Source organism: Pseudonaja textilis, chromosome 3 (genome assembly GCF_049901715.1).
Source record: "Pseudonaja textilis isolate UNSWEBS1 chromosome 3, rPseTex1.2, whole genome shotgun sequence".
NCBI classification, from domain to species: domain Eukaryota; kingdom Metazoa; phylum Chordata; class Lepidosauria; order Squamata; family Elapidae; genus Pseudonaja; species Pseudonaja textilis.
In genome coordinates this window covers 65,152,882-65,177,962 of record NC_141992.1, presented here as the reverse complement: position 1 = coordinate 65,177,962, position 25,081 = coordinate 65,152,882, and the positions used below count along the sequence as shown (strand labels likewise).

The 25,081-nt window shown below is 40.3% G+C and overlaps 1 long non-coding RNA gene across 1 annotated transcript in view; it reads left to right on the top strand.

Annotated features, from left to right (window-relative positions):
* The window catches only part of LOC148126147 (uncharacterized), a 46,534-nt gene extending 22,910 nt beyond the window's left edge, over positions 1-23,624 (top strand). Inside the window, exons 2-3 of the long non-coding RNA XR_015742568.1 lie at positions 23,358-23,460; positions 23,571-23,624. This is a non-coding gene — a long non-coding RNA (uncharacterized LOC148126147). The remainder of the gene's footprint in view (positions 1-23,357; positions 23,461-23,570) is intronic.
* Positions 23,625-25,081: the final 1,457 nt, after the last annotated feature.

Below are 25,081 nucleotides of genomic sequence, written 5' to 3'. Positions count from 1 at the left end.
TACATTTATTTGTACCTGCATACTTTTCTTCAAAAATGCACATTTACCAATGGGTTGTCCAAATCAATTCATATTTAGAAAAAAAAAGTTTGTGGTTTATAACTGGGAGATGCCTTCAAACAGAGGACAATCCTTCTAATGCATCCCAGCACTGCTTTGTTTCTTAAGTTTTCAAAGTGTATTTCAGAGATGGTAAAATGGGGAGGAAGTATTTCTGCATGTGTAGGATAATTTATGAAAGTAAGAAACTAGCTTGGCCAAAGAAAAGAAAGAAAGAAAAAAGGAGATGAAAAAATAAAAAAATTAAGTTATAGGGAAAAATGTCTGTGATTAGGGAGAATTTATGTGATAAAGATGAATATTCTGCCTAGAATGATGTTCTTATTTATCTTACTTGATGCCTTATTTCAGACAATATCTGTATTGACAACTAATTATACCATTTAACAATGCCAAAAAGATATATCTAAGTTTGTATGTCAAGGGAAAAAGGCATAAATTAATATAAGTCAGGTATTATAAAATGCAAAGGAAAGAGGATGATTGGATTTAACTGTTATGAATTTGTGTTTTGCAGTTTGTTTAATTGGGATGAAGAATGAGTGTTGCTGAGAAAAAAAAAACACTTAACAAGAAAAGTTATTTTATCATGCTTGGTGGATGTGTAAAAAAAAAATCTAGAAAATTTTGGATTCTGATATATACAGTGATTCAGAGGATTTTAAATATTAACATTTAATTGAAACCAGAACTTTTCCTCCTGGGACTGATGGATAAAGAAAAAAGAGCCATGGAACAGAGTTTTTATATACTGCAACTACAGCAAGACTGCACAAAAATGGAAAGATATTGCAATATCTACAAGAAGGAAGTACTTGCTAAAGATAACCAAACCTGCTGAAATTGTTAAAATAACTTGATTAGAGAAAAATCAGTATGGTATTAGCATACATTGGTGACTGGGAATCCCTTATAGATACTTTGCATCAAAAAGGGGGGAAATAATTTATGATAAAGGTGCCCAACCTTGGCAACTTTAAGATCTGTGGACTTCAACACACAGAATTCCTTAGCTAGCTATGCTGATCAGGGAATTCTGGGAGCTGAAGTCCACAAACCTTAAAATTGCCAATGTTGGACATCCTTGATTTATGGTTTTCATGATTAGACAGGATAATTTATAAAACAAAGAGACTCATGATGTAACTTTAGAAAGAGAGAGATTAAAATATAATTATACATATAACTATAGTGAAGAAGATGGGAAACGACTTATTTATATCTTTATAAAAATAAAACAATCCAATCCAATTCCTGGTCAGTAAGAGTTCTGCTACCTGAGGCTTTCTGAGCTTGTTAGTGACAAAGGCAGTATATAAAAAATACTTTGCAATTTCCAGGAGTCTATCATCTACAACATCTGTAAAAATATTAACATGTATGTATTTCTCAGCCCACAGTGAGTTAAGTGATGCCATGCCCTCTATCTCCCAGTGCCTGGAAGCTGTTAGGGCTAGATGGGGAGCAACGGGTTGAAACCAAACACTTGTAAGACCAAGTGGCTCTGAGTTTGGGGTTTGTTGGCTCAGAGAGAATCATGGGTGGGATTCAATGGGTGTTACTACTGGTTCGGTACTTACGTGTTACACGGGTTCTGTGTCTGCTGCTCTTCAGAGCCACCAGTTCTATAGAGCTGGGCAGAACCGGTAGCATCCCACCACTGGAGACAATTGCCACCTTTGGTCTTGGATGGGGTGGCACTTCCCCAAACAGACACTGTGCATAATCTGGGGGTTCTCCTGGATGAAGAGCAGGTGGCAGTCGTGACCAGGAGGGTCTTTGCGCAACTGCACATTGTGCACCAGTTATGCCCTTTCCTGCACGAACAGTAGCTACTCACAGTCACTCATACCCTAGTCACTCCCCATCTTGACTTTTGCAACGCACTCTAAATGGGGTGGCCCTTGAAGAGTATCCAGAAGCTCCAGTTGGTGCAAAATGCAGCAGCCGCATGGTCTTGTGCAGACCCCGGTGTACACATATTTCACCTCTCCTGCAGAAGCTGTATTGACTGCCAATTTGCTTCCGGGTGCAATTCAAGGTGCTGGTTGTCACTTTTAAAGTCCTTCATGGCTTGGGACCAGGTTATCTGAGGGACTGTCTCTTGCCTGTCACTTCTACCCGACTCATCAGAGTGGGGAGGCAGGGAATGTTGTGGGTCCCATCCCCAAGGAAAATACACCTGGTGGGGCTCAGAAAAAGGGCCTTCTCCATGGTGGCTCCCTCTGTCTGGAACATCTTTCCCCAGAGATTAGAACAGCCCCCACTCTAATACTCCTCGGGAAAGCATTGAAGACCTTTTTCTGCCAGTGGGCCTGGGGAACCCAGAGTGGGATGGAGCCCATTAAATGGCTTGTGTGATCAGCTGTCACTGGGGTGGGGGATGGGAGGTTGGGGTGATTTTGTTATATTGTACTACATTAATTTATTTGATTCTTTTTGTCAGTTTTATTGTTTTAAATGTGGTTTTATATTCTGTAAGCCGCCTTGAGTCGCCATGGGCAAATAGCTGGCAAAATAAATAAATAATAATAATAATAATAATAATAATAATAATAATAATAATAATAATCACAATAACCATAACCATAATCACAATCACAATAATACAATTTATTGATATCATTGTACCAAGAGATGCCAGAGTCAAAGAAAAAGAACTGGAAAAAATCATGAAATATCGCAATCTGGCCCTTGAAACTACATGGTTATGGATGAAACATGCAACAGTGATACCCATTGTCATTGGGGTATTTGGTACCATGTTCAAGAATTTTACAAAACACATCAAGAAATTGCAGATTCCTGCAATAACACTAGCAGAACTATAAAAAAATTGCGCTACTCAGAAAATCATATATTTTAAGAAGATACTTGGCTGATACCTAGGACACTGGCACCTACCCATAACAACCATTAACACCAGTCACTGGTATTTGGGATACATTTTGAAATGTTCACTTGACTGAGTTTCATGTAATACATGTAATACTAAATACTAAATACTGAATAATAATAATAATAATAATAATAATAATAATAATAATAATAATAATAAGGAACTAGGTGAAGTTGAAATTAAACAAGGCATCTTCCAGGGTGACTTCCTTTCACCCCTACAATTTATTCTGTCAATGCTACCACTGACAACCATTTTAAAGAAGGTGAACTGTGGATACAAATTTGCAAAGAAAGGATTGAAAATTTTTCATTTGTTGTACATGGATGATTTGAAGCTGTTTGGTAAAACAAAAAGTGAAGTGAATTCACTAATTGAAAGCGCAAAAGAATTCAAAGAATTCACAAGATTTTAAAATCCAAATTGACTGGTAAAAACATCATAAAAGCAATAAATACCTGGGCTATACCTGTGCTTTGATACTCTGCAGGAATAATTGACTGGACCCACATGCAGCTGGACAATTTGGACAGCAGAACAAGGAAGCTTATGACTATGAATCATGGCTTGCATCCTAAAAGTGATGTTGATCGATTATATCTACCGAGAGCAGAGGGTGGTTGAAGTCTCCTACAAGTAAAGCAAACTAAGGAGATCTTTTGAAGACAAGTGAAATACACCTGACATAACAATAGTTGAAAAGAAAAATATTTGGTTCATTGACATTGCAATACCTGGTGATGCACGAATTGTAGACACATAGCAAGAAAAATTCACAAAGTATCGGGACTTACAAATTGAAGTTGAGCGACTTTGGAAAATGAAATTGTGTGTTATCCCAATTGTAATTGGAGTCCTTGGAGCAACACCTAAAGAGCTACCTCGCTATTTGGAAATTCTGAATTTATCAGACTTGAATACCATGATTCTACAAAAAACCATCCTACTTGGAACAGCTTATATCCTCTGATGTTACCTGAACAGTTCCTAGGTCCTTGGTTAGGACTAGAGCTGTGAACCTCACTAAAGATGATGATGATGATGATGATGATGATGATGATGATGAATAATAATAATAATAATAATAATAATAATAATAATAATAATAATAATATAGCAAGAAAAAATGAAAGGATGTCCATTTGTGAAGAAAATCAGATTTTTGAATCTAAGTGGAAACCCATCCAATGAAGCATCTAAGCCAAGTGAGATGACAAAGATATAATTTAGTAAGCAAGCAAGCAAGTCTACCAATAATCACCCCTTCACTATTGGTTAGTAAATAACATAATGTAAAGAAATATCAACAAGAAAATAACTTTTCTTACAGAAAAGCAGTAAGATATGAGAATTAGCTGCCTATTACTGAATTTGTGGATTGTCATGAAAAGCTTATAAAACCAGACTTTCTGTTATCTGATGGACAGTTAGTCTTTTGGGAAAAGCTCCTGTTTCTGGTTGGATTTGTACTCTTATTTCTTACATCTGAAGGGACTTGTTAATCAAACACAGATTCCACCTTTGGGCCTAAGCTTCTAATGCTTTGCATTCTCTTTGGCTTGACTCAAACAACGGTTCAAAGCTCAGGCTGGCTCTGCTCTAACTTCCTGAGGTACAAAAAAGGAGCAAAGAAAAATGCCATCCGTTTTCAGAATTTTGTTATTATCAATAAATACAGTTTCAGTGAAACTGGTAGAGTCAGTTTCTTAATCAAACGTTGAAAGACTGACAGCTGCAGATGCTGATGGGAACAAATGTTAGGGTTTGACTCACAGAAAATTTTTGGAAAAATACTTGTTAAAAGGGGGGGAAAAAAATCTAAGTAGTTTTCTTCCAAAGGTGCTTTTCCAGAAGGCAATTGGACTTTCTCAGATTTTTTTTTTCCTTGAAAATGTTTCACTTTTCATCCAAGAAGCTTCTTGAAGAAACTTCCTAGATGAAAAATGAAACATTTTCAAGCTAAAAAACCAGGGAAGTCCAGTTGCCTTTTATAAAAGCACCTTTGGGGCAACCATGATTTGGATGACTGAGAATCTCCATAGACATCTATGTGATCTTCATCTTCCCAGAAACAAAAAAAAAAATCTGACATATTTTTAAGAAATTGTGAGTTTTCTGACCATTTTTGTTTCTATCTTGCTTCTATTTTGGCTCTTAATAGAACAGTATGGGACTCTCACCAATTAGACAACTATTTTTTCCCCAGTGCTTTCTGAGCTGACAAAACCAAAAATGAATAACTACATAGACTAAAAATGCTACAAAGAATTTGTGGACAGGGACGTGTTAAAGACTCTATGGATAGTTTCTTTTTCCCAAAAATATAGAGCATTCAGTTAAAGGGAGGAAAGTGAAAAATAGTCTTGCCATATCATATTTTTAAAAAGGACATCCATTCCGTTATGTTTTTAAATGCTCCAGTGAGTTTTTATCCAGAGCTTTAAATTAAAAATTTGGAGGAAAAACTACTGGCTGGCTCGTAAATCTGCCATGCAAAGCAGATAATAAAACATCAACATTTTACCAACTATCTTTCTGTAATCAAATACTGTCTAGGTATCTTGGCAAGGACCGCTGGACCAAAGTCAGCAATCATGGTGCTTGTTGTCACCAATAAACATGGGCAAGTATTATAAATATACGTTTTCTAGAGGTGATGTGTAAATTGCTAAATAGGATGGGGAAACCCACAAATTTCAAGACAGCTTTTGCTGAAATTCTGCCTATTTCACATGTAGTCAGCTAGATAGGTAAATGGAGTCATCTCTTCTACCACTGACAGTAAAAATGGATACGTCTGGGGTATACCTGTGTACGAAGGAAAAGAGATTTGTTTGTGAAATGGAGGAAGGAGTATAGATATACCTGCAGGTTTTTACCTTGTTGATTGCAAATCCAGGAGCCTGGAACTTTTTACTAATAATCAAGGGAGTTTTCATTGGTTCAAAGGAATGATGAAAAATTAAAAAAAATGGTTACAAGAAAGTCATTTAGGAGCCCTAGTGACACAATGGTTGAAGTGTAGTATTGCAGGCAAACTCTGCCCACAGCCTGGAGTTCAATTCCAACAGAGCTCAAGGTTGACTTAGACTTCCATCCTTCTGTAGTCAGTAAAATTAGGACCAAGATAGTTGGGGGCAATATGAAAATAACGCTCTGCAATTGTAAACCATCTAGAGAATGGTTAAAGTGCTATAGGATGGTATATAAGCCTAAAATGCTATTGTTATTTTAGAATTCTTCACCTACTCACCTATTCCAGTATCCCATTTCCAGTTCTGAGCTTGTTTTGTATCCCTATAACTTGCATTTAGACTTTTGAAAAAAAAACATTCTGTTGCCTGCTCTATATGTGGATTTTCAACCAGTTTTAGCACTGTAAGCAAAACCTCCCACAAAGCTATCTTAAAATCCCAAGTGGAGTTGCTTTCGTTGCACAGAAAAGATGCCAGTCTAATCTTTTTGCTTGATTTAATTACTTGAATGGAGAAGGTGGCTGGGGTAATGGAAAAATAAACAGAACAAGAGGAGAATCCTCAATACTATTCTACAAATATTCCTTTGACTGTTAAACAAAGACATGTCCTACCTTGGCATATGATACCAGCTAGTACAATGGGGTTTGTTCTGATAATTGTCCTGTTTCTTTTGGGCTGTATACTTTAATTGAGACTAAAGCCCTTATTAGGTTTCATTGCCTTCCATTAAAAACTAAGGTCTCTTTTGAGCTGAGCATTGCTTTGCAATAGCAGACTATAATCTTCCTATTTGCCATCTTCCAGTCTGTTTTTGACATCCCAGCTTAGCTCACAGAGACCATCAGGTAAATATGAACCAGCAGAATGCCATGGCTGCCAAAAAAGTTAACTCAATCCTAGGTTGCATTAACAGAGAGATAAAATCAAGATCATGTGAAGCATTATTACCACATAATAATGCCTTGGTTAAGACCACACTGGGATCATTGCACCCAGTTTTGGTCACCACGATATAAAAAAGATGTTGAGACTCTAGAAAGAGTGTAGAGGAGAGCAACGTTTTTAGGGGCCTGGAGGCTAAAGCATACAAAGAGTGGTTGTGGGAGTTTAATGAAGGACTAGAGGTGATTTGATAGCAGCATTCCAATATCTAAAGGTCTGCCACAAAGAAGAGAGGGTCAACTTATTCTCCAAAGCACTTGGAGGCAGGACAAGAAGCAATGGATGGAAACTAATCAAGGAGAGGACTAACCTAGAAATAATTAGAGACTTCCTGACAGTTAGAACAATTAACCAAGAGAATGGCTTGCCTTCAGAAGCTGTAGGGGCTTCATCCCTGGAGGTTTTAAAAATGAGATTGGCAACCCCTTATTTGCAATGGGGTAGGGTCTCCTGCTTGAGGAGAGGTTGGTCTAGAAGACCTCTGAGGTTCCTTCCAGTTCAGTTATTCTATTATTTGGCTCAGGTTTTTTTCAAGATCAAAGTTGGCTAGAAGGTCTCACTTATTAGTGAATTATGTACAAGCATGGTTAAATGAAGCAAAGGGAATCATAGGCAAAAAAAAGTCAGCAGCAGTGGTGGCATTCAGCCGGTTTGCACAGGATCGGGCAAACCGGTAGCAAGGATTTGGCGTGGGCTGCCGAACCGGTAGTAAGTTCTGGCTGGCCACGCCCCTGACCCAGTTGCCCAGTCGCTGCTGGCTTGCTTGCCCTGCCCGCCTGACGCTCGCCCCTTAAGGTATTTCTTTCTTTTTTTCCCCTCCTAACAATCAGCTGTTCCTACTATCAGCTGTGCCGGGATTCCCCTTGCTGAGGCCCAGGAAGGCAAAAAATGGATGGAGGGGCTCAGCCTCCCCCCTCCATTTTTGCCTTCATGAGCCTCAGAGGAGCCTTCTGGGAGCAAAAACGCCCCCCGAGCTCTTCTGAGGCCAGGAAGGCCCCAAAATGGAGCACGGAGGGGTGCTACATGCCCCTCCCCTTTTCTTCCTGAGCCCCAGAGGAGCCTTCTGGGAGCAAAAACACCCCTCCCCCACAGAGCTCTTCTGAGGCCAGGAAGGCCCCAAAATAAAGCTAGGGGGTGCTGTGCACCCCCTCCAGGATCTGTTTTTTTTTTCTTCCTGAGCCCCAGAGGAGACTTCTGGGAGCAAAAAACGCCCCTCAGAGGCTCCTCTGAACCCAAGAAGGCCCCAAAAATGGGTGGCGGGGTGGCTGCAAAAAAAGAGCACGCCCACCCAGTCACATGGCTGTGCCCACCAAGCCACGCCCACAGAACTGGTAGTAAAAAAATTTGAATCCCACCACTGGTCAGGTGGATAAAAGGACCTGATTATGGCCCATCCTGCCCATCACTACTGTGGTTTAGGGATATTAATGGTTTGGTGTGGACCACAGCAAATCCAAGAGAATCATTTTTGGCAAAAGTATTGCAATGCGCAACCTTAATAGTTTAAAGTGCTTTGCTGAGCTAACTTTTAGGGGACTTTGTCCATAGCATACGTGGTCTTCTTAATGCAATTTTTCTTTGTGTGTGTGTGTCACATACACACACACACACACACAATTCATCATGTAAACAAGACTTGGGTGGTCTCATCTCTATGCATCTCTGTGCTGAGCACATCTTTAGCAATCCATCCAAACATGCTTGTTATGACTCTGATTTCCCGCTGAGAAGAGTTGGTGCAAAGGTGCCTCTTTCATGTTAAACAGCCTGTTCTGAATAAAATAGCTTGTGCAGGAAGGAAGGAAAGCACCTTGTTCAATGCATTCTATTTGCTGCAATACACAGCTGGTGCCAAGGAAACCCACTGCCCAGGCTGAATTTGCAAGCCTCTTGCTTTCAGTAAAATGAACTGCTTGACCTTTGCAAGCCCGGATTCCTTATTCCCAACAACGATTACTGATATTTTTGTTGAGATGCTCCAAGCTGCTTTTCTTGCTTGCATTGCCTGGCACTCCCCAATCAAGCTCCCCCCTGATACAAAAATAAGCCACCCTACCCTTCGATTCCATTTTTTCCTGGCTGCCATGTATCCAGTTGCTGTTGTTTTTACCCCTCCACCCCCCTTCCTTTTTCTGAGGACATTGTTCTGTTCACCAAACCTGTAACTTTAACAGAGGGTGACAGGGTGACCTTGACGACAGATGTTCTTATGGCAACAGATGGCAGTGGTAAACCCGAGAAGCTGCTGTATGCCATTTTGTGCCACCTGTGCATGGTCAGATTGAGTACATCAATTATCCCAGCGTGCCCGTTCCCTGCTCCAGGCGTTTGGATGTTGTGGCCCAGAAGGTTTGCTACGTTTGTGACAATAGCCACAAGGCAAGGCAAGATGCATTCAGGTGAGAATTCCACCCCCCCTGCCCCCTCCCCCCTTTTAGCTTCTCCTTTCTCCGTCCCACCTGCTTTTTCAATGGATCCTTTGGAGAAAATGAAACATTAACATGACTTCTTCACAGTGCTCAGGGAACACGGAAGGTATTACAATAATGAAATGGTGGCAGAAGTCAGAAGGGGAAATCAATAACATGCCATATCAGGGCAGCAAGAGCCATGCTTTGAGGAACTCTGATATTTCAATCTAAGGCAGTGGGCCCTGCAGGATATTTGCACTGGCTTCTAAAATAATTAACATCTGATATCAGATCAATGCAGTCCAGTAGAAATCTGGCTTCTTTCCTTTCCTCTTATAGACTACAAATCTCAGCTGGCAGTGAGAGACTAGCCTTAATGTTGTTACTGCTATCCTGCTTTTGAAATTGCACTTAATGTCTCTGGGGTAGTTTTTTCCAGTCGCCGGGAGGGAGGTGGGAGTACAATATTGTCTGAAATCATTGGTAGAAGTTAATCCAGATGGTAGCGTCATTTCTAAAGAAAAGCATATGTTGGCTATTATAGTACTTAAATGTAATGGTTTTTACATACCTCAAGTGGGTAGAATAGAAGAAAAAAAAGATTCAACAAAATTTTCCTCTGTCTCCATTTTTTATATAATAACTATAGCAGAAAATAGATTTCATCCTCCCTTCCTACTGAATTTCCTAACAGATGTAGCAAGTTTAATGAATTAGAAGCTCATTAATATTATTGTCCTTCAGGAAAGAAGCACCTTTATTGCTTAAATCAATAACAGGATAAAAATCTTAATTTATAACTCACTTAGGTGTAGTTCCTTTTTACTTTTTTCATGAATGCATAATAACAGTAAAGAAGATCTCACAGACTGATTCTAAACAATTATATAACACAATAATTCACTGTCTGGAACAGCTCTAAAAATTATCACGTGGCTGTAATGAAAAATTGTTGGGGACTAGAGTTGAAACAATAGTCGAAAATGAGCAGGTTAAAATATTATGGGATTTCCAAATACAAGACTTGGCTCATAACATTCCAGATTTAACCCTGATTGAAAAGAGGAAAGTATGGATAGTTAATGTGGCAATAACAGGAGATAATAGAACTGAAGACAAAGAATTGGAGAAGATCTCAAAGTATCAAGCTTTGAAGACTGAAATTGAAAGTTTGTTACATCAACCGCCCGTAATGATCCTGTTGGTTATTGGCACACTGAGTGCCATATCAAAAATCCTTGAATGGCACTTAGAAAATCTGTATATTGACAAACTCTCCATACATCATTTGCAAAAGGCCACATTACTTGGATTTGCAAATTTATTTGAGAAGAATTTGATACGTATGAAGGTAAAACACCAAGTAAAGAACTGATAGCTGTGATTTCACATTTTTGTGTCTATAATGTCCTGCGATGATAACTTGAACATCACCAAACAATAACATCTGCCTACCAGGTTCTCTGGAAGGACTTGATAGATGAATAAAAATACCAAATCCTGTTTAACCATTTGGCTGATTGTGCAACCAACCATGATAATAGAAGGGATAACTATATCTTGCCATGCCAATCACATGATTCAGAGGTGGTATTCAGCAGGTTCTGACCAGTTCTGGAGAACCAGTAGCAGAAATTTTGAGTAGTTCGGAGAACCGGAAAATACCACCTCTGACTGGCCCCACCCCCATCTATCCTCTGCCTCCCGAGTTCCAGTTGATCGGCTGGGTCTTCTTTTATTGCCCTACACAGGAGAACGGAGCTGGAAAACAGGTTAGTGGGGTGAGAGGGAATGGGATTTTGCAGTATCCTTCCCCTGGAGTGGGAAGGGAATGGAGATTTTACGGTATTCTTCCCCTGCCATGCCCAAGCCGTGTCCACAGAACCGGTAGTAAACAATTTTGAATCCCACCACTGACGTGATTGTAACTATTGACAGGAAAACTGCCTTAGAAGATACAGGCAAGGAACAGTTCTGCCACTTCTCCAGTTGTTCTTTTCAAAAATTTCCTCCTGTACTTACTTTTCTAAAAATAAAAATAGTCTGGACACCATACCTTTTTTCCCTTCTGTCCCGGTTTCAGTTTGAAATTTATTTACCCTCTCATTGCTACCAAATAGGCACTCTAATTAATTTTATTCTTGCGATGATTAACTGCATATAACTTCCTAATAAATTAGCAAGGGGAAGAAGAACTCAGTAAATCATATAAATGGCCTCTAAGTGAGGTTAAGACCGTCATTAAATAAATCACAGACCCTAAAGCCTGGCTTCCTTCTTTTGTATGCATAAAATATATCTTCCTTCGTGTTGGCTTGTCTTTCTTCCTTAAACATTTATGGAGAGAGGGGCTGTTTACTTTCAATAGGCCTTTGGCAAAACCCAAAATTACCTAGCATTCTACTCTTATCCCTTATTTTATTATGTTTCTTTCCCTTTTTAGTCTATACCCCTCTTTTTTTTCCCTTGCAACCTTCCTCTCCATCTGTGCAATTTTTTTTTATTTCTAGAACTACCTTTCTCAACTTTGCAGTGTGATAAGAGCCTAACCTAAGCTGGACTTGTTGCAAACAGGACTATCTAGTGACTATGACGGGACTGAAAACTTTACCAAAATATTAACAGCAGAAATTAAGTTGCTACCTAAATGTGTACAAATTTTGGAGTTTCCACAGAACACACTTAATTTGGTTACTGCATTACTTCATCTTCGGTTATACACAAGAGTCTTCTTGTTCTTTGTGTTATTCCTGTTAATACCATTGGGGTTCACAGTTTTGCATTTCACCTGCCACTTCATCCAGTCTGCAGCATCGGTAGCAGGGGTGGGATTCTACCAGTTCGCACCTATTCGCTAGAACCGGTTGTTAACGTTCTAAGCAGTTCGAAGAACCGGTTGTTTGAAGAAATTACTGGCCTCATCCTGTAAGGAAGGCAGGAAGGAAATATTCTGGTGTTGCTTAAAGAAACTGCCTCTCCGTTAACCCTTATTACATTCTTGGCAGGACGAGACTTCCTGCCTCAGGAACTTCTCTGGAGGTTATTTTCCCTCCTTTGCTGGTACTTTGCTTGTGTGGAATGACCATTCAAAGTTATAATGGAACTGAAAAAAGTGAGTTATGACCGTTTTTCACACTTACGACTGTTGCAGCATCCCCACAGTCTTGAGAGGCCAGGCAAAGAGATACGTGTCTCAATGTGAGTGATATTGAGTTGGCCACGCCCAGCCAATAACATGACCACCGAGCCACATCCACCCAGTCACATGACCACCAAGCCATGCCCACCACCTAAGCCACGCCCACAGAACCGGTTGAATCCCATCCCTGACCAGTAGGACAAATCACTACAGTTTGCATGTCTTCATACAAGCGTGAAGTTATACACAATACCAGTAGTCCTCATCTTATGACCACAATTGAGCCCAAAATTTATGTGGCTAAGTGTGAAACTTGTTAAGTGAGTTTTGCCCCCATTTTATGCCTTTTCTTGCCACATTTGTTAAGTGAATCACTGCAGTTGTTAAATTAGTGATATGGTTAAGTTGTTAAATGGATCTGGCTTCCCTATTGACTTTGCTTGTCAGAAGATTTCAAAAAGTGATCACGGGACCTCAAGACACTGCAACTGTCATAAATATGAACCAGTTGCCAAGCATCCAAAGACAAATCACGTGACCATAGGGATGCTGAAACAGTCATAAGTGTGAAAAATGGTCATAAGTCACTTTTTTAATGCTGTTTTAACTTCAAATGGTCACTAAAGAAATTGGTGTAAGTTGAGGACTACCTATACATCGAACCATAAATCAACTACCGTGTTTCTCATAAAATAAGGCTGGGCCTTATTTTTTTTTTGAGCCCCGAAAAAAAAATGAAACACTTCGGGGGGGGGGGCTTAATTTCATTGCATGCCTATAAAACAGTGCTGGACCTTCCTATGGGGGGTGGGGGGGCATATTGTTGGAGAAACATGGTATCTGTGCTGATTTGTATTGCAAGTTAAATTATTTTTAAAAAACCACCTAGATTTACCATCTTGCACCAACGCAGTCTTTAAATAACCTACAATGTCGAGTGGATGCAACTTTCATTAGACTAAATAACACCAAAAGCAGGGAAGGGAAAAAGTACAAAACATACAAAGCAGCCAGGTACTGTTCCTCTTCTGTTTGCCAGTGAAAGACTGTTCCCATCTGTTTTTAATAGAATGCTTCCAACTGTATGATAAACAAAACCACCATTGTGGAACCCAAAAGCATGTTTTTAAAAGCACTCATGATATTCCCAAAGGCATTTTTTCAAGAGGCAACTGGCTTTCTTGTTTTTCTTTGAAGATGTTTCGCTTTTCATTCAAAGAAGCTTCTTCAGATCTGACTGGATGTTGGGGACTGGAAGGATTGGTCATTTGCATGCTTTTAGAAAGTTGTTGAGGCCACTTGGAGGATTGTCTGTGTCCTCGGGGTCACCTGAGTACTGCAAATGGTGTGGAGCCCTCTTGGAACTGCTGAAAGGACTGTGTTGTGCAACTGTGCTTCCTGTAGGATATTATTTTTGCCCTGTGTCTCTTCACTGTTGAACAATGGCACAGGCTGTTTGGGATGAGTTGTGTTCTCTGCATCTCAAAATGCACTGTGTCCCTGAGAACACAGACCAACCACCAAGTGGCCTCAACGACTTTCTAAAAAAAAATACAAATGGCCAACTGTCTGCAAGGAATATAAATCCTTCCATCCCCTACCATCCAGTCAGAGCTGAAGAAGCTTCTTGGATGAGAGGCAAAACGTCTTCAAAGAAAAAAGACAGAAGTCCAGTTGCCTCTTGAAAAAGTACCTTTGGGACAACCATGACCTGGATGAGTGATAATCTCCATAGACATTTACTCATGATACTGGTGTATATTCACAGCATCTGTAGGAAGGGTAAGGTGGTCAGATAGCTGAGAGCGGCCTCTTTTCTGTGTGTGGCAAGACATTGCATATATATAATTTTGTTCACTCTGACAAAAGTGGTGAACATCTGTAGCCATCAGTGGGACAAATCTGTTTGTGATAAACAGCTGGGAAACTAGAGTGGCACTACACACAAAAGAATATGCCTTGTTTTATTGGATCTGATGCTGATAGACAACAAATGAAGGAATAGTAAATTAGGCAGATAAAATGACTTTAGATTAATCTCTACAAAGATAAATAACTCTCTAAGATGTCTTGCTTTTCTTATCTGCAGGAAAGTTATTATAAATCTTAGTCAATGTCTTCTGCTTTCCTGACCAAACCGGGTTTCCACATCTCATCCTTGACCGAAGATTGATACACTCCTTCTATCTGGGATGGTCATCCTCTTCCACCGAGCATGCAGCACTGGGAGGGACACACATGGAGCAGTGAGGGAAGAACATACCCATCTAGCCAGTCAGATCAGCTGAATCAACCCTGGCAATCAATGGGGTGACAGATGTCACAGCCAAATTGCTCTCACATCCACCTAGATTTGGCTCTCAGTTTGTAAAACAAAATTATCGGATTTCAGCCTGATTTCCCTATAAATCTTATCCTTTATCTACCAAATATGAGCTGTAAAAATATATCTAGGTCAGTAGTGGGATTCAAAAATTTTTACTACCGGTTTTGTGTGTGTGGCTTGGTGGGTGTGGCAGGGAAAGGATATTGTAAAATCTCCATTCCTTCCCCATTCCTGGGGGAAGGTTATTGAAAAATCCCATTCCCTCCCCACCCCACTAACCTGATTTCCAGCTCCATTCTCCCATGCAGGGCAATAAAAGAAGACCCAGCCGATCAGCTGGGACTCAGGAGGCAGAGAATAAATGGGAGGCGGGGCCAGTCAGAGGTGGGATTTGCCGGTTCTCCGAACTACTCAAAATTTCCACTGCCAGTTCTCCAGAACTGGCCAGAACCTGCTGAATACCACCACTGATCTGGGTGCTCTTCACTCTGCTGCCTTTCTCTTTATTTCAGTAGAGCCTACCTACTATCTAAACATGGCAAGGCTATCATAGAGGTAAAAGAGAAAGTGAGAAAAGCATTTCCAGTTGATCATTCCTTTTTGTCCACTGTTCTCCGTTGAGATTAACAGCTGAGAAACTAACCAGGAAAGAGAAAAAACAAGAGCAAGGGGGGGGGAAAGGAAGGAAGGACAGAAGAAAAGAAGGAAGGAAGGAAAGGAAAGGAAAACAGAAGGAAGGAAGGAAGGAAGGAAGGAAGGAAGGAAGGAAGGAAGGAAGGAAGGAAGGAAGGAAGGAAGGTAGGTAGGTTCAGGCCATTGAAAAGAGTCTTCCAACAAATTGAAGAGCAAGAAAAGGAGAAAAGTGAGGCCAATCCATTTAGCCACCTCTCTTCTCCTTTCTCTGTCAATGTGCATTGCTTCTGCACTCCCTCCCTGAAGTTCTGAAAGTTAGGATTTTACTGACATTGAATGACACGGAGGACACCCCTGGAATTTAGGCAGTCATGAGATTTGGATAATTGAGGTTTAGATAATGGGCGGTTTTCATTATATCTGACACATCTGTTCAGTGTAAAACTTACATTCTCTCCCATTTTAAGATTAAAAATTCCAAATTGATCTCTGTTGGTAACTTGGAAGCAGCTGCTCGCATTATGTTGTCAGCTCTCAACCATTTCACTGGATCCTTTCCCGAAATGGAGGTTGAACACATGAAAGAGATTACACGTTAAGTATCTGTAGGAAAGGACACCATCTGTATGCTACTTCCATTGGATGATTTAGATACAGAGGGAGGTCACAATGGGGTGGTTGAAAAATACCACGTCAGGTTTATAAAGAGTTAAAAATGGATTAAAATATCTTTTAAGGTTTCTTTTTTAATGTGCACTCTAAATTAATTTTTACTGGTAATCCAGATTGGGTTAAATAACGCCTCATTATTCTGCTGCACAGCTGAGGCTTCTCAAAATGTTTATCTTGTTTTGTAACTGGTACCTTCTGGCATATTCCAGTGCCAATTCTTGTAGCTATATTTTGGCTATATTTCATTCTCACTATTTTTGAAATGGAGTTGCTTGGTTCCAGGTGATTTAATAAATTGCTGCTGCAGCTTTTTTTTTTTTTTTTTTTGGTGTGTTCCTTTTAACTTACCCATCTGCGCAACACATGCGTAACTAACAATCTGTTGGCAGTTTGCAGAAAGACAAACTGTCAGAGCTGTGTGCATTTGACAACTTTGTTCCCAATTAGATTAGTGGTAATTTTAACAGATTTCAGGCCAGTCGGGGAAGAGGGGGCGGAAGGAGGGAGGGTAGGGAAAAGAGAGGGAGGGAGAGGGAGAGGGAGAGAGAGAGAGAGAGAGAATGACACATTATTAAAGCATCAATTTTGACAGACCTCGAGCACTCAGGGCATCGGTGTAAAATATATTAAACGCTTTGATTAAAGCTATAAAAGTATTGCCCTTTTAAGTCATAAGTGACTACGTTGCAGATATAAAAGGGAAAATGGATAACTGTCCCCTAAATGGTGGAGGCTGACCCAAACGTGCACCAGACACTTCCTTGGCTGTAATCTGTGGTTGTAATGGTAGAGGCATCATTAATTATTCATCACCCCAGCTACACAACAGATGTGATTAAAAAACAAAAGCAGCAATCAAAGACCAAAGTGCTACCTCTTCGAAAAAAAATTAAAAAAAAGAATGGTTCCAGCTCCTGTTCAAGATGCCAACGTGATCTTTAATACGGTCTCTTTGTCTCATCAGGCAGCAGCCAGTAGCTGGCCTGGGTTCCTCTCCGATGTTAAGCATGTTCAGTCCAAGTTATGGCTTGAATGGGATGTCATCGGGGTGGGATTCAAAATTTTTAACAACCGTTTCTATGGGCGTGGCTTAGATGGTGGGTGTGGCTTAGGTGGTGGACGTGACTTGGTGGTCATATTATTGGCTGGGTGTGGCCAATTCAATATCACTCACCTCGAAGCAAGCATCTCCTCGCCTGGCCTCTCATGACTGTGGGGATGCTGCAACAGTCGTAAATGTGAAAAATGGTCATAAGTCACTTTTTTCAGTGCCATTGTAACTTTAAATGGCCACTCCACACAAGCAAAGTACCAGCAAAGGAGGGGGAAAAAACTCCAGAGATGTTCCTGAGACAGGAAGTCTAGTCCTGCCAAGAATGTAATAAGGGTTAACTGAGAGGCAGTTTCTGTAAGCAACACCAGAATGTTTCTTTCCTGCCTTCCTTACAGGATTAGGCCAGTAATTTCTTCTAACAACCGGTTCTCTGAACTGCTTAGAATGTTAACAACCGTTTCTAACAAATATGTGCAAACTGGTAGAATCCCGCCCCTGAATGTCATCCAGGCTTTGGACTGGTCTGGGAAATTGAAAACAACACAAATGAATTAAAGAGTGGTCAGTGATTTCCCTGACACTGCACAGATCAGGAAGTGAATTTGGCTTAAGCACTTGTTTCTCTTTGGCTTTTGCTAGAGGAGGTATTCAGCAGGTTCTGACCAGTTCTGGAGAATCAGTAGCAGAAATTTTGAGTAGTTCGGAGAACCGGCAAATACCATCTCTGTAAATTTTACCATTTCCTTCCCCTGCCACGCCCACCAAGCCACACCCACAGAACCGGTAGTAAAAACAAATTAATCCCACCACTGGCTTTTGCATACATTTCAACTGGCCATTCAGTATATTCTGTCTCAGTGTAATGAATTTCTCCAGATACGATAGAACGCCCAGAATTGTTTGAGAATTCCCCTGCTTGCAAGAGCTGTTTTTATACATCCCAATGCAGGCCGAAGTTCTTACCATTCAGTGTTCGATGAAGATAGATGGATGGATGGATAGATGAATGCAGGAGTAGGATTCCATCGGTTCGGTGAACATGCACTTTGCACATGCACGTGCCAAACGTGTGCTCCGTGCCCGCCCTGCAGCCCCTGTAAATAAAACAGCTGAGTCACGGTAAACTGCTCTGCCATGCAAATCAGCTGTGCTCTGAAAAAAGGAAATAAAGCTCAGGAAAGAGCAGGGGCGGGTGGGGTGGTCCACATGCTTGTTGCAGCAAACCCATTTTCTGCCTGCTGATCTTCGGAGCAAGGGGTTTGCCTAAACCAGTCCAAACCAGTAGAATCCCACCCCTGGATGAATGGATAGATAATGGGTAGATGGATGGGTAGAAAGATAAGTGGGTAGATGGGTAGGTAGATGATGATAATGAAAGGGGGAGAGTTTTTGGTTTCTCTGTTGAAATGAATGGGCCCTGCTGCTAATTATATTTCCAAATGATTGTGTGAAATGCTGGCTTCTGGGTCTTTTGAGCATCTGAGTGTTTCATTGCTCATGAGCTCCAGCTGTTCATGTTAGTTGTCTTTGGAGTTGCCCCCTCCTTGCAGGTTTTCCTGGCTTTTTCCCAAGTCCTTCCCTACCTGTTCCCCTATCCTGGCGTTTCTTTCCTCCTGCCTATCAGTTCTGTTCCAAGATTTGCTTTCCTTATAGCAAACTGGACTATTAGGTCAGAGATCTAACAATATAGTTTTTTGAGTCGTCACTTTACAGTGATTAATGAGGATCGTGGGTTAGTCTCTCAGGAGTGTTACTTCCTATTATAACTTGATATGGGACTTTATGGGTTTCATTTCTTCTCCATTCAGTGCGTTGGATAGTTAATGTCCATACTTAGAAAGTTTACCTGAGAGTAGAAATAAAATGTACTCTTCTTTAGTGGAGAACCATAAGACCAGGAATATATATAAATAAAGCATAATAAAGCAATTAGCAAGCTTTGATGCCAAATTCTAAGTCTTAAGTTTCAATCTAATTCGCCATCAATATATGCATGGTCTAAACTAAAACCACTTCAGAGCCTGGGTGGAAGGAAAAGTTGGCAATGTTGACAAAGATGTTATAGTTTTCTGAGTTGGTCTCTCTCATTAAAACATACGTTGTTTCTGAATATGTATGTACATATATGTTCTATAGGTATTTTGATTTGCATACAAAGATAGGAAGGCATCACTTACTTTAGATGGGCTTTGTTGAAGACAGGTTAAAGGCCTTAGTCAACAGTTTCTCTAGTTTGAGTTATTAAAGGGAAGTCTACATGTCTATTTAGGGACCTACACTTAACTTTTTGTATCAGTTAAGTTCCATTATTGCTGTTAATATAGAATCACAGAGCAAAAAGGGACCTTGGAGCAGTGGTGGTATTCTACTGGTTCAGCCCGGTTCCAGTGTACTGGTAGCGCCAAAGTTCAGCTGTCAGAGAACCGGTTCGCTCCAAGCATCTATGATGCTCTGCAGTTGGGCCTACCCACCCGCCCCTGCTCCTAAGTCCTTTTTAACCTCTCAGTTGTTTGGTGCAGCAGAGTGGATTGCTGTGTTAAACAGCTGAGAGGCACAGCAGCTTAGTTTTTACTGTTTAAATGTTTGTGCAAAGTGCGTGTTTGGCGTGCGTGCATGCACGATCATATGATCTCATGAATTGCGCAATCCCACCCCTGCAGCCATGCCCACCAAGCCATGCCCACAGAACCGTGGTGGGACCTTTTGTATCCCACCACTGCCTTGGAGGTTTTCTAGTTCAACCCTCTGTTCAAGGCAAGAGATATATTATCCCAGTCTATTCTTGAAAACCTCCAGTGATAGAGCACCCATAAGTCTAAGAGGCAAGATATTCCATTGATTAATTGTTGTCACTGTCAGGACATTTCTCCTTAGTTCTAGATTGGATCTCTCTTCAACAAGCTTCCACCCATTGCCCTCCAGTGCTTTGGAGAATATGTTGATCCCCTCCCAAGTGCATCCCATTTTTTGGAAAGTTAATCTACAGCAATGGGTCCTGCAACAATGATGGTGGTTACAACTGCCTTTTATAATAGCCTCCTGACAGTTATCAATATTATATTATTTGATTGTCCGCTTCATTTGGCAGAATGGTCACAACCATTCTATGATGCCATCATACATTGCCAGGCATTAGGAATTAGGCAGATAATGAATTAAAATAAAATTTGAGATATCAGGTATCAACACAGTGTATATTGCATACCATTTTGACACACAGGGACAGAAACACGCTTTAGATTAGTGTAGCAGTTAAAGGCATTGCATTAGAAACAAGGAAACAGACTTTTAATCTAGCCTTATGCACAAAGGCCAGGAGGTAACTTTGCACCAGTCACTTTCTCATCCCTAAGAAAAAGGCAATGGCAAAATGATAGAAGAACCTGAGGGTAGAGTCTAAAGAGGAATCAGCTTAGAATCTCTACATAGCCACAAATGAATTAAAACCACCCCCCTTGAATTGACCCTTTTCCAGCACCAAAATAGTGCTAACCATTAGTTGAGTCAATTCCTGTGCATAGGCATGATTAATAATCAGTCAGTTTAGTAGTCAAGGTTTTGTCACTCCTGACAAAACACTTTAGAAAAATGTTGCCAATTTAACTGCATGGATTTGTTCATGTCGTCTCCTAGAGTGAAGATTGACTCAAAGCCACAAAGTGTAATGCACCACTTCTAGACTGTGATAAGGTATATCATTTTCTAGCATCACTCCACCATCATTGAGATATAAAGCCATCACTCTTTTTCTTTTTCAGCACAACCAACATTAGAAGAAATGAAAAATCATTAATGGGGATTCTGCATCAGAAGCTAGAATTCTGAAGACATCTGTTAGAGTTTATTGTAGAAATCAAACCAGAAAGCACACACAGATGACTGGTTCAGCAGGATTCATTGACTTCTTTATATACATAATAACATATGAGTAAAATGTACAATACCAATAGTAGATTCTTCCAACGTAACAAAAGCAAAACACAAGCAGAAGCTTCAGAGCTCAAAGCAGATTCGTTTCAGTTCTCAGCACAGCACTAAGAGCTTCAGGGCAACACCTGGCTCCTTCAGTTTTAGTTTCTAATTCAGCTCTCATTGGCTAACCTTGTTACCATGTCTCTGCCAGTTCATGAATATTCTGACATCTGACTCAGCATGCTGAAGAACATGCTTCCTTTTTCTGCAAAGCAATAGCTGAAGAAATTGTGGAAATATCTTTCTTAGTATATTTCTTCAAATTCCTGATCTGCAGACATTTACATTTAATTTTGGGTAATAGTAGAACTATAACAAAGTTGTTTTTCTATCATCAACATCATCATCATCATCATCATCATCATCATCATCATCTACTATAAAAAGATTTTAGTAGAAGGCTCAATCTGATATCTTGTTCCTGTCTTGCTTCAGTTTTTCTTTCCAGTTCATGCTTCTACGCATGTTGTCAGGTGGGGAGTGCAATCATTCATGTTCATTGGTCAATAAAATGGCATATATTATTGGGGCGCTGTCAGTGTAATTTGTTTAGAGAGTTTCCAAAGCATAACTGCCAACAAGGTTAAGGAAAAGAAATGTGTGTTAAAATCAGTTGTCAAGCTGGAGATGGAACAAAATAGATAAATATAATGATTTTGCAGCAGTTTAAAATGCATGGAGACTCTAAGGGACCCACAGACAGGTGCAGAACCACAGGATTTTAAATGTCCTCTTTCTTTTGTCCAATGCCAGAAAGGTTGTTCTTTAGAAGAAGAGGTGTTTTTAGTTTAGCATCGCTGGGTGGGCTTGCAAGATCCTTTCAACAGGGGTGGGCTCATTGTTAATCCCCGGAGTGCTAAAGTTGCTGCTGACCTTTTATTATTGCAGCTATTATTCCTGCAATAAAGGAAATGAGTGACCACTGAGATAATCAAAGAGAAGTGATGTGAAATGGTCCTGATAAAAGCTGGAAGTAGATTTGCATTGAGAAGGAAGTTATGGGGGGAGGGGGTTACAAGGAGGATACATCAGGAGGATAAATTCACTAAAATAATCTTAATCTAGCTCCAAAATTGGAAACTCTATGAAATTCAGATTATTTTCCAGCAGAAACCTGGATTTAATAGTCCTATTTCTCATCACTCATAAGTTTGATCACAGACCATAAGCCAGGCTACAGTTTCCCACCGCTCTCTTTATATTTGTAGAGTTTTCTACCAAATCTTCCCCCATACATATTTTCTTAAAATTCTGTAAGGTAGCAACCTTCTGCATTCATAATATGTGATTTTAAACAACAAGAAGACATTTGTTACATGTGTTGGTCTTGAAGCCCCCTGATACTCTGGCAATGAACATCTCAAGAGCCATGTTTTGTTGGTGAACTTTAGTGATTGCCTTTTTAACTGACCTATGAAATTTAGCTCTGTCCCTTTAAACCTGCTGTTTGTTTTGAGTTACTCATTTTCTGTCCTTGTTCAGGATTGTCAGTCTGGTAAATCAGCCTCAATGGCCACCAGAGAGAGACATCTCTGGCAAAAGTTCAGAAATCAGTGTTTCGGAAAGATTGGTTTGACCAACTCTCAGGTGAATTCATGTTTTTGACCAACTGCAGTCAAATACTAAATGACATTTAACTTCTCCCTAGCTGCACCTCTCTTAATATATAAGTCAGTTTTGTGTAAGCTGTCTCTTATTGGGGTTCAAGTGCGTCTCTTTGATTTCTTAGGCTTACATCTTAAATATCTAATTTTGATGTGTTAGTCCTGGAAAAAAGCATGTGTGTTAAAATGTGCCTCTACAAATTAAAAAAATAAAATAAGCAAGATTTGTCAACACTTGCAACGCATGTAACTCAGCGAGGTTGTGCATTTTACAGTAAAGCAAATGAGTAGGTTGTTGGTTTTGGAGCATAAGGAGTTAATGATGGCATGGAACTCCTAAGTTGCATGTTTCATAAAACTCATGGCCTAGTTTAGTAGTTGTTTGTCATAAGATGTCAGACAGGAAACCATCACTTAAGGACTTCAGAATGCAGTCAGTCAAGCAACTAATTGGTTGGACAATGGCATGAAGGTCTCTGTCCCAGAAGAGGGTGCATTATCAGAACAGTTGAAGCAAGACTAGATAGATGAGCATCTCAGTGGTATAAAACAGAACACTTGGCTGAATTACACTAATGTCAACCGGGAGGGCAACTTTGCTTTTTTTTTTCTTTGGGGACTGAACATCACAACAAAAAACTGAAATATATCATTTCTCTTTCTCCAGGCTGATTTCTGATAATCAGTTGAATGCTTGAGACCATGAGGCCAAGCTGTAAAGGATTTGAAAGACCACGAGCTTAAATACCTTCTCATACTGCCTTGCCCAGGTAATAGTTAAATCTAGAAATGATAACATGATTTCTATTCCATTTCTTTTCTCAATACGATGATCGATTATCTTTGCAAGTTCTCCTTTTTACCTTCATTTTACCAACAGACAGAAAGCCAAAGTGGTTCCCAAACTTCTTTTAATGACCAGCTCAACCACCATACAAATCCTAAAAAAAAGTTGGAGATTTTCAATCCCCATCACAGTCCACAGCCTGAAAGTCACATATCATCTCTCTAGGTAAATTATTTGGAATTCAGACAGCTGCCTTTTGCACTCCATTTGTAATTCCTGAATAAGTTCAGGATTAGCCATGTATATCACACATTATAGTAATCCAATCTTAGACATTAGATGCTAAAGTTCTACATGGGATTAGCCCCGAAGAGCATTTGAAAGCTACAGCTGGTACAGAGTGTAGAAGCTTTTGGAGCCCCAAGTTACACACTGTTTTGCGAGCTGCACTGGTGTGCTTCTGGGTTTTGATTATCACATTTAAAGCCCTTCATGGCACAGGGTAGGTTACGCTAGGAATTGTCTCCTCCCATTGGGACTGGCCTATCTCACCTGTGCTGGAAGAGGAGGCATGTTGTGTGCCCCGCCAGCCAGGGAATTCCAGATGGCAGTTTCCAGGACAAGAGCCTTCTCTGCTGTTGTTCCCATCCTCTGGAATATCTTGCCTTCCATAGTGAGGTTGGGTCCAACTCTCCTGACACTCTGCAAGAGCTTGAAGACCTGGCTTTGCCAGTTGGCCTGGGACTCCAATGGGGGAACAACACGCTGGAAGTAGTTGATAAACAGATCCCAACTTTCCCCTACTGATCCTATTCCCTTCCTCCCTGTCTTTTATTTGTAACTGATAAATTGTATTTTTATAGCGTTTTATTCTTATTGTATACCTGTTCTTGTATTTTTTCATTCTTTTTAACATGGTAAGCTGCCCCAGAGTCACTATGTGGTCAGATGGGAGACAAATAAATTTAGTAAATGTAATAAATAAATAAAATTTGACACTAGAGTTCCCTCTTTAATCTACAAAGTGTAAGTTAGCATTCCCAGTCAGCTCAAAAGATTGTAGAGGGAGTCCTCACATAATGTCCACTCATTCAGCACCTGTTCAGAATTAGAATAATACCGAACAAGAGGGTCTTATGACAGATCTCGTAGGTGTGGCCATTGCAACATCCCCATGACCACATGATTCAGGCACCTGGCAATCAGCTTGCAATTATGACACTGTAGTGTCCCACAGTGACATGACCACCCTATAGAGCCATGGTGGTGCAGTGGATAGAATGCAATATTGCAGGCAAATTCTGCCCATAGCCAGGAGTTCAATTCTCACCATCTCAAGGTTCACTCAACTTTCCATCCTTCCAAGGACCTAGATTGTTGGGACAATGTGCTGACTCGGTAAACCACTTAGAGAGGGCTGTAAAGCACTATGAAGAGGTATAAGTCTAAGTGCTATTGCTATTTGCAGCCTTCACTATCAGTTTCTGAGAAGCAAATTCAATGGGAAAGCTGCCAGAAGGTTGCAGGATACTAATAATGGTAACTGGGACTGTCCATACTGCCAGCGTAAGTTGGCTTGGTCACATGACATTGTGCCTTACAAT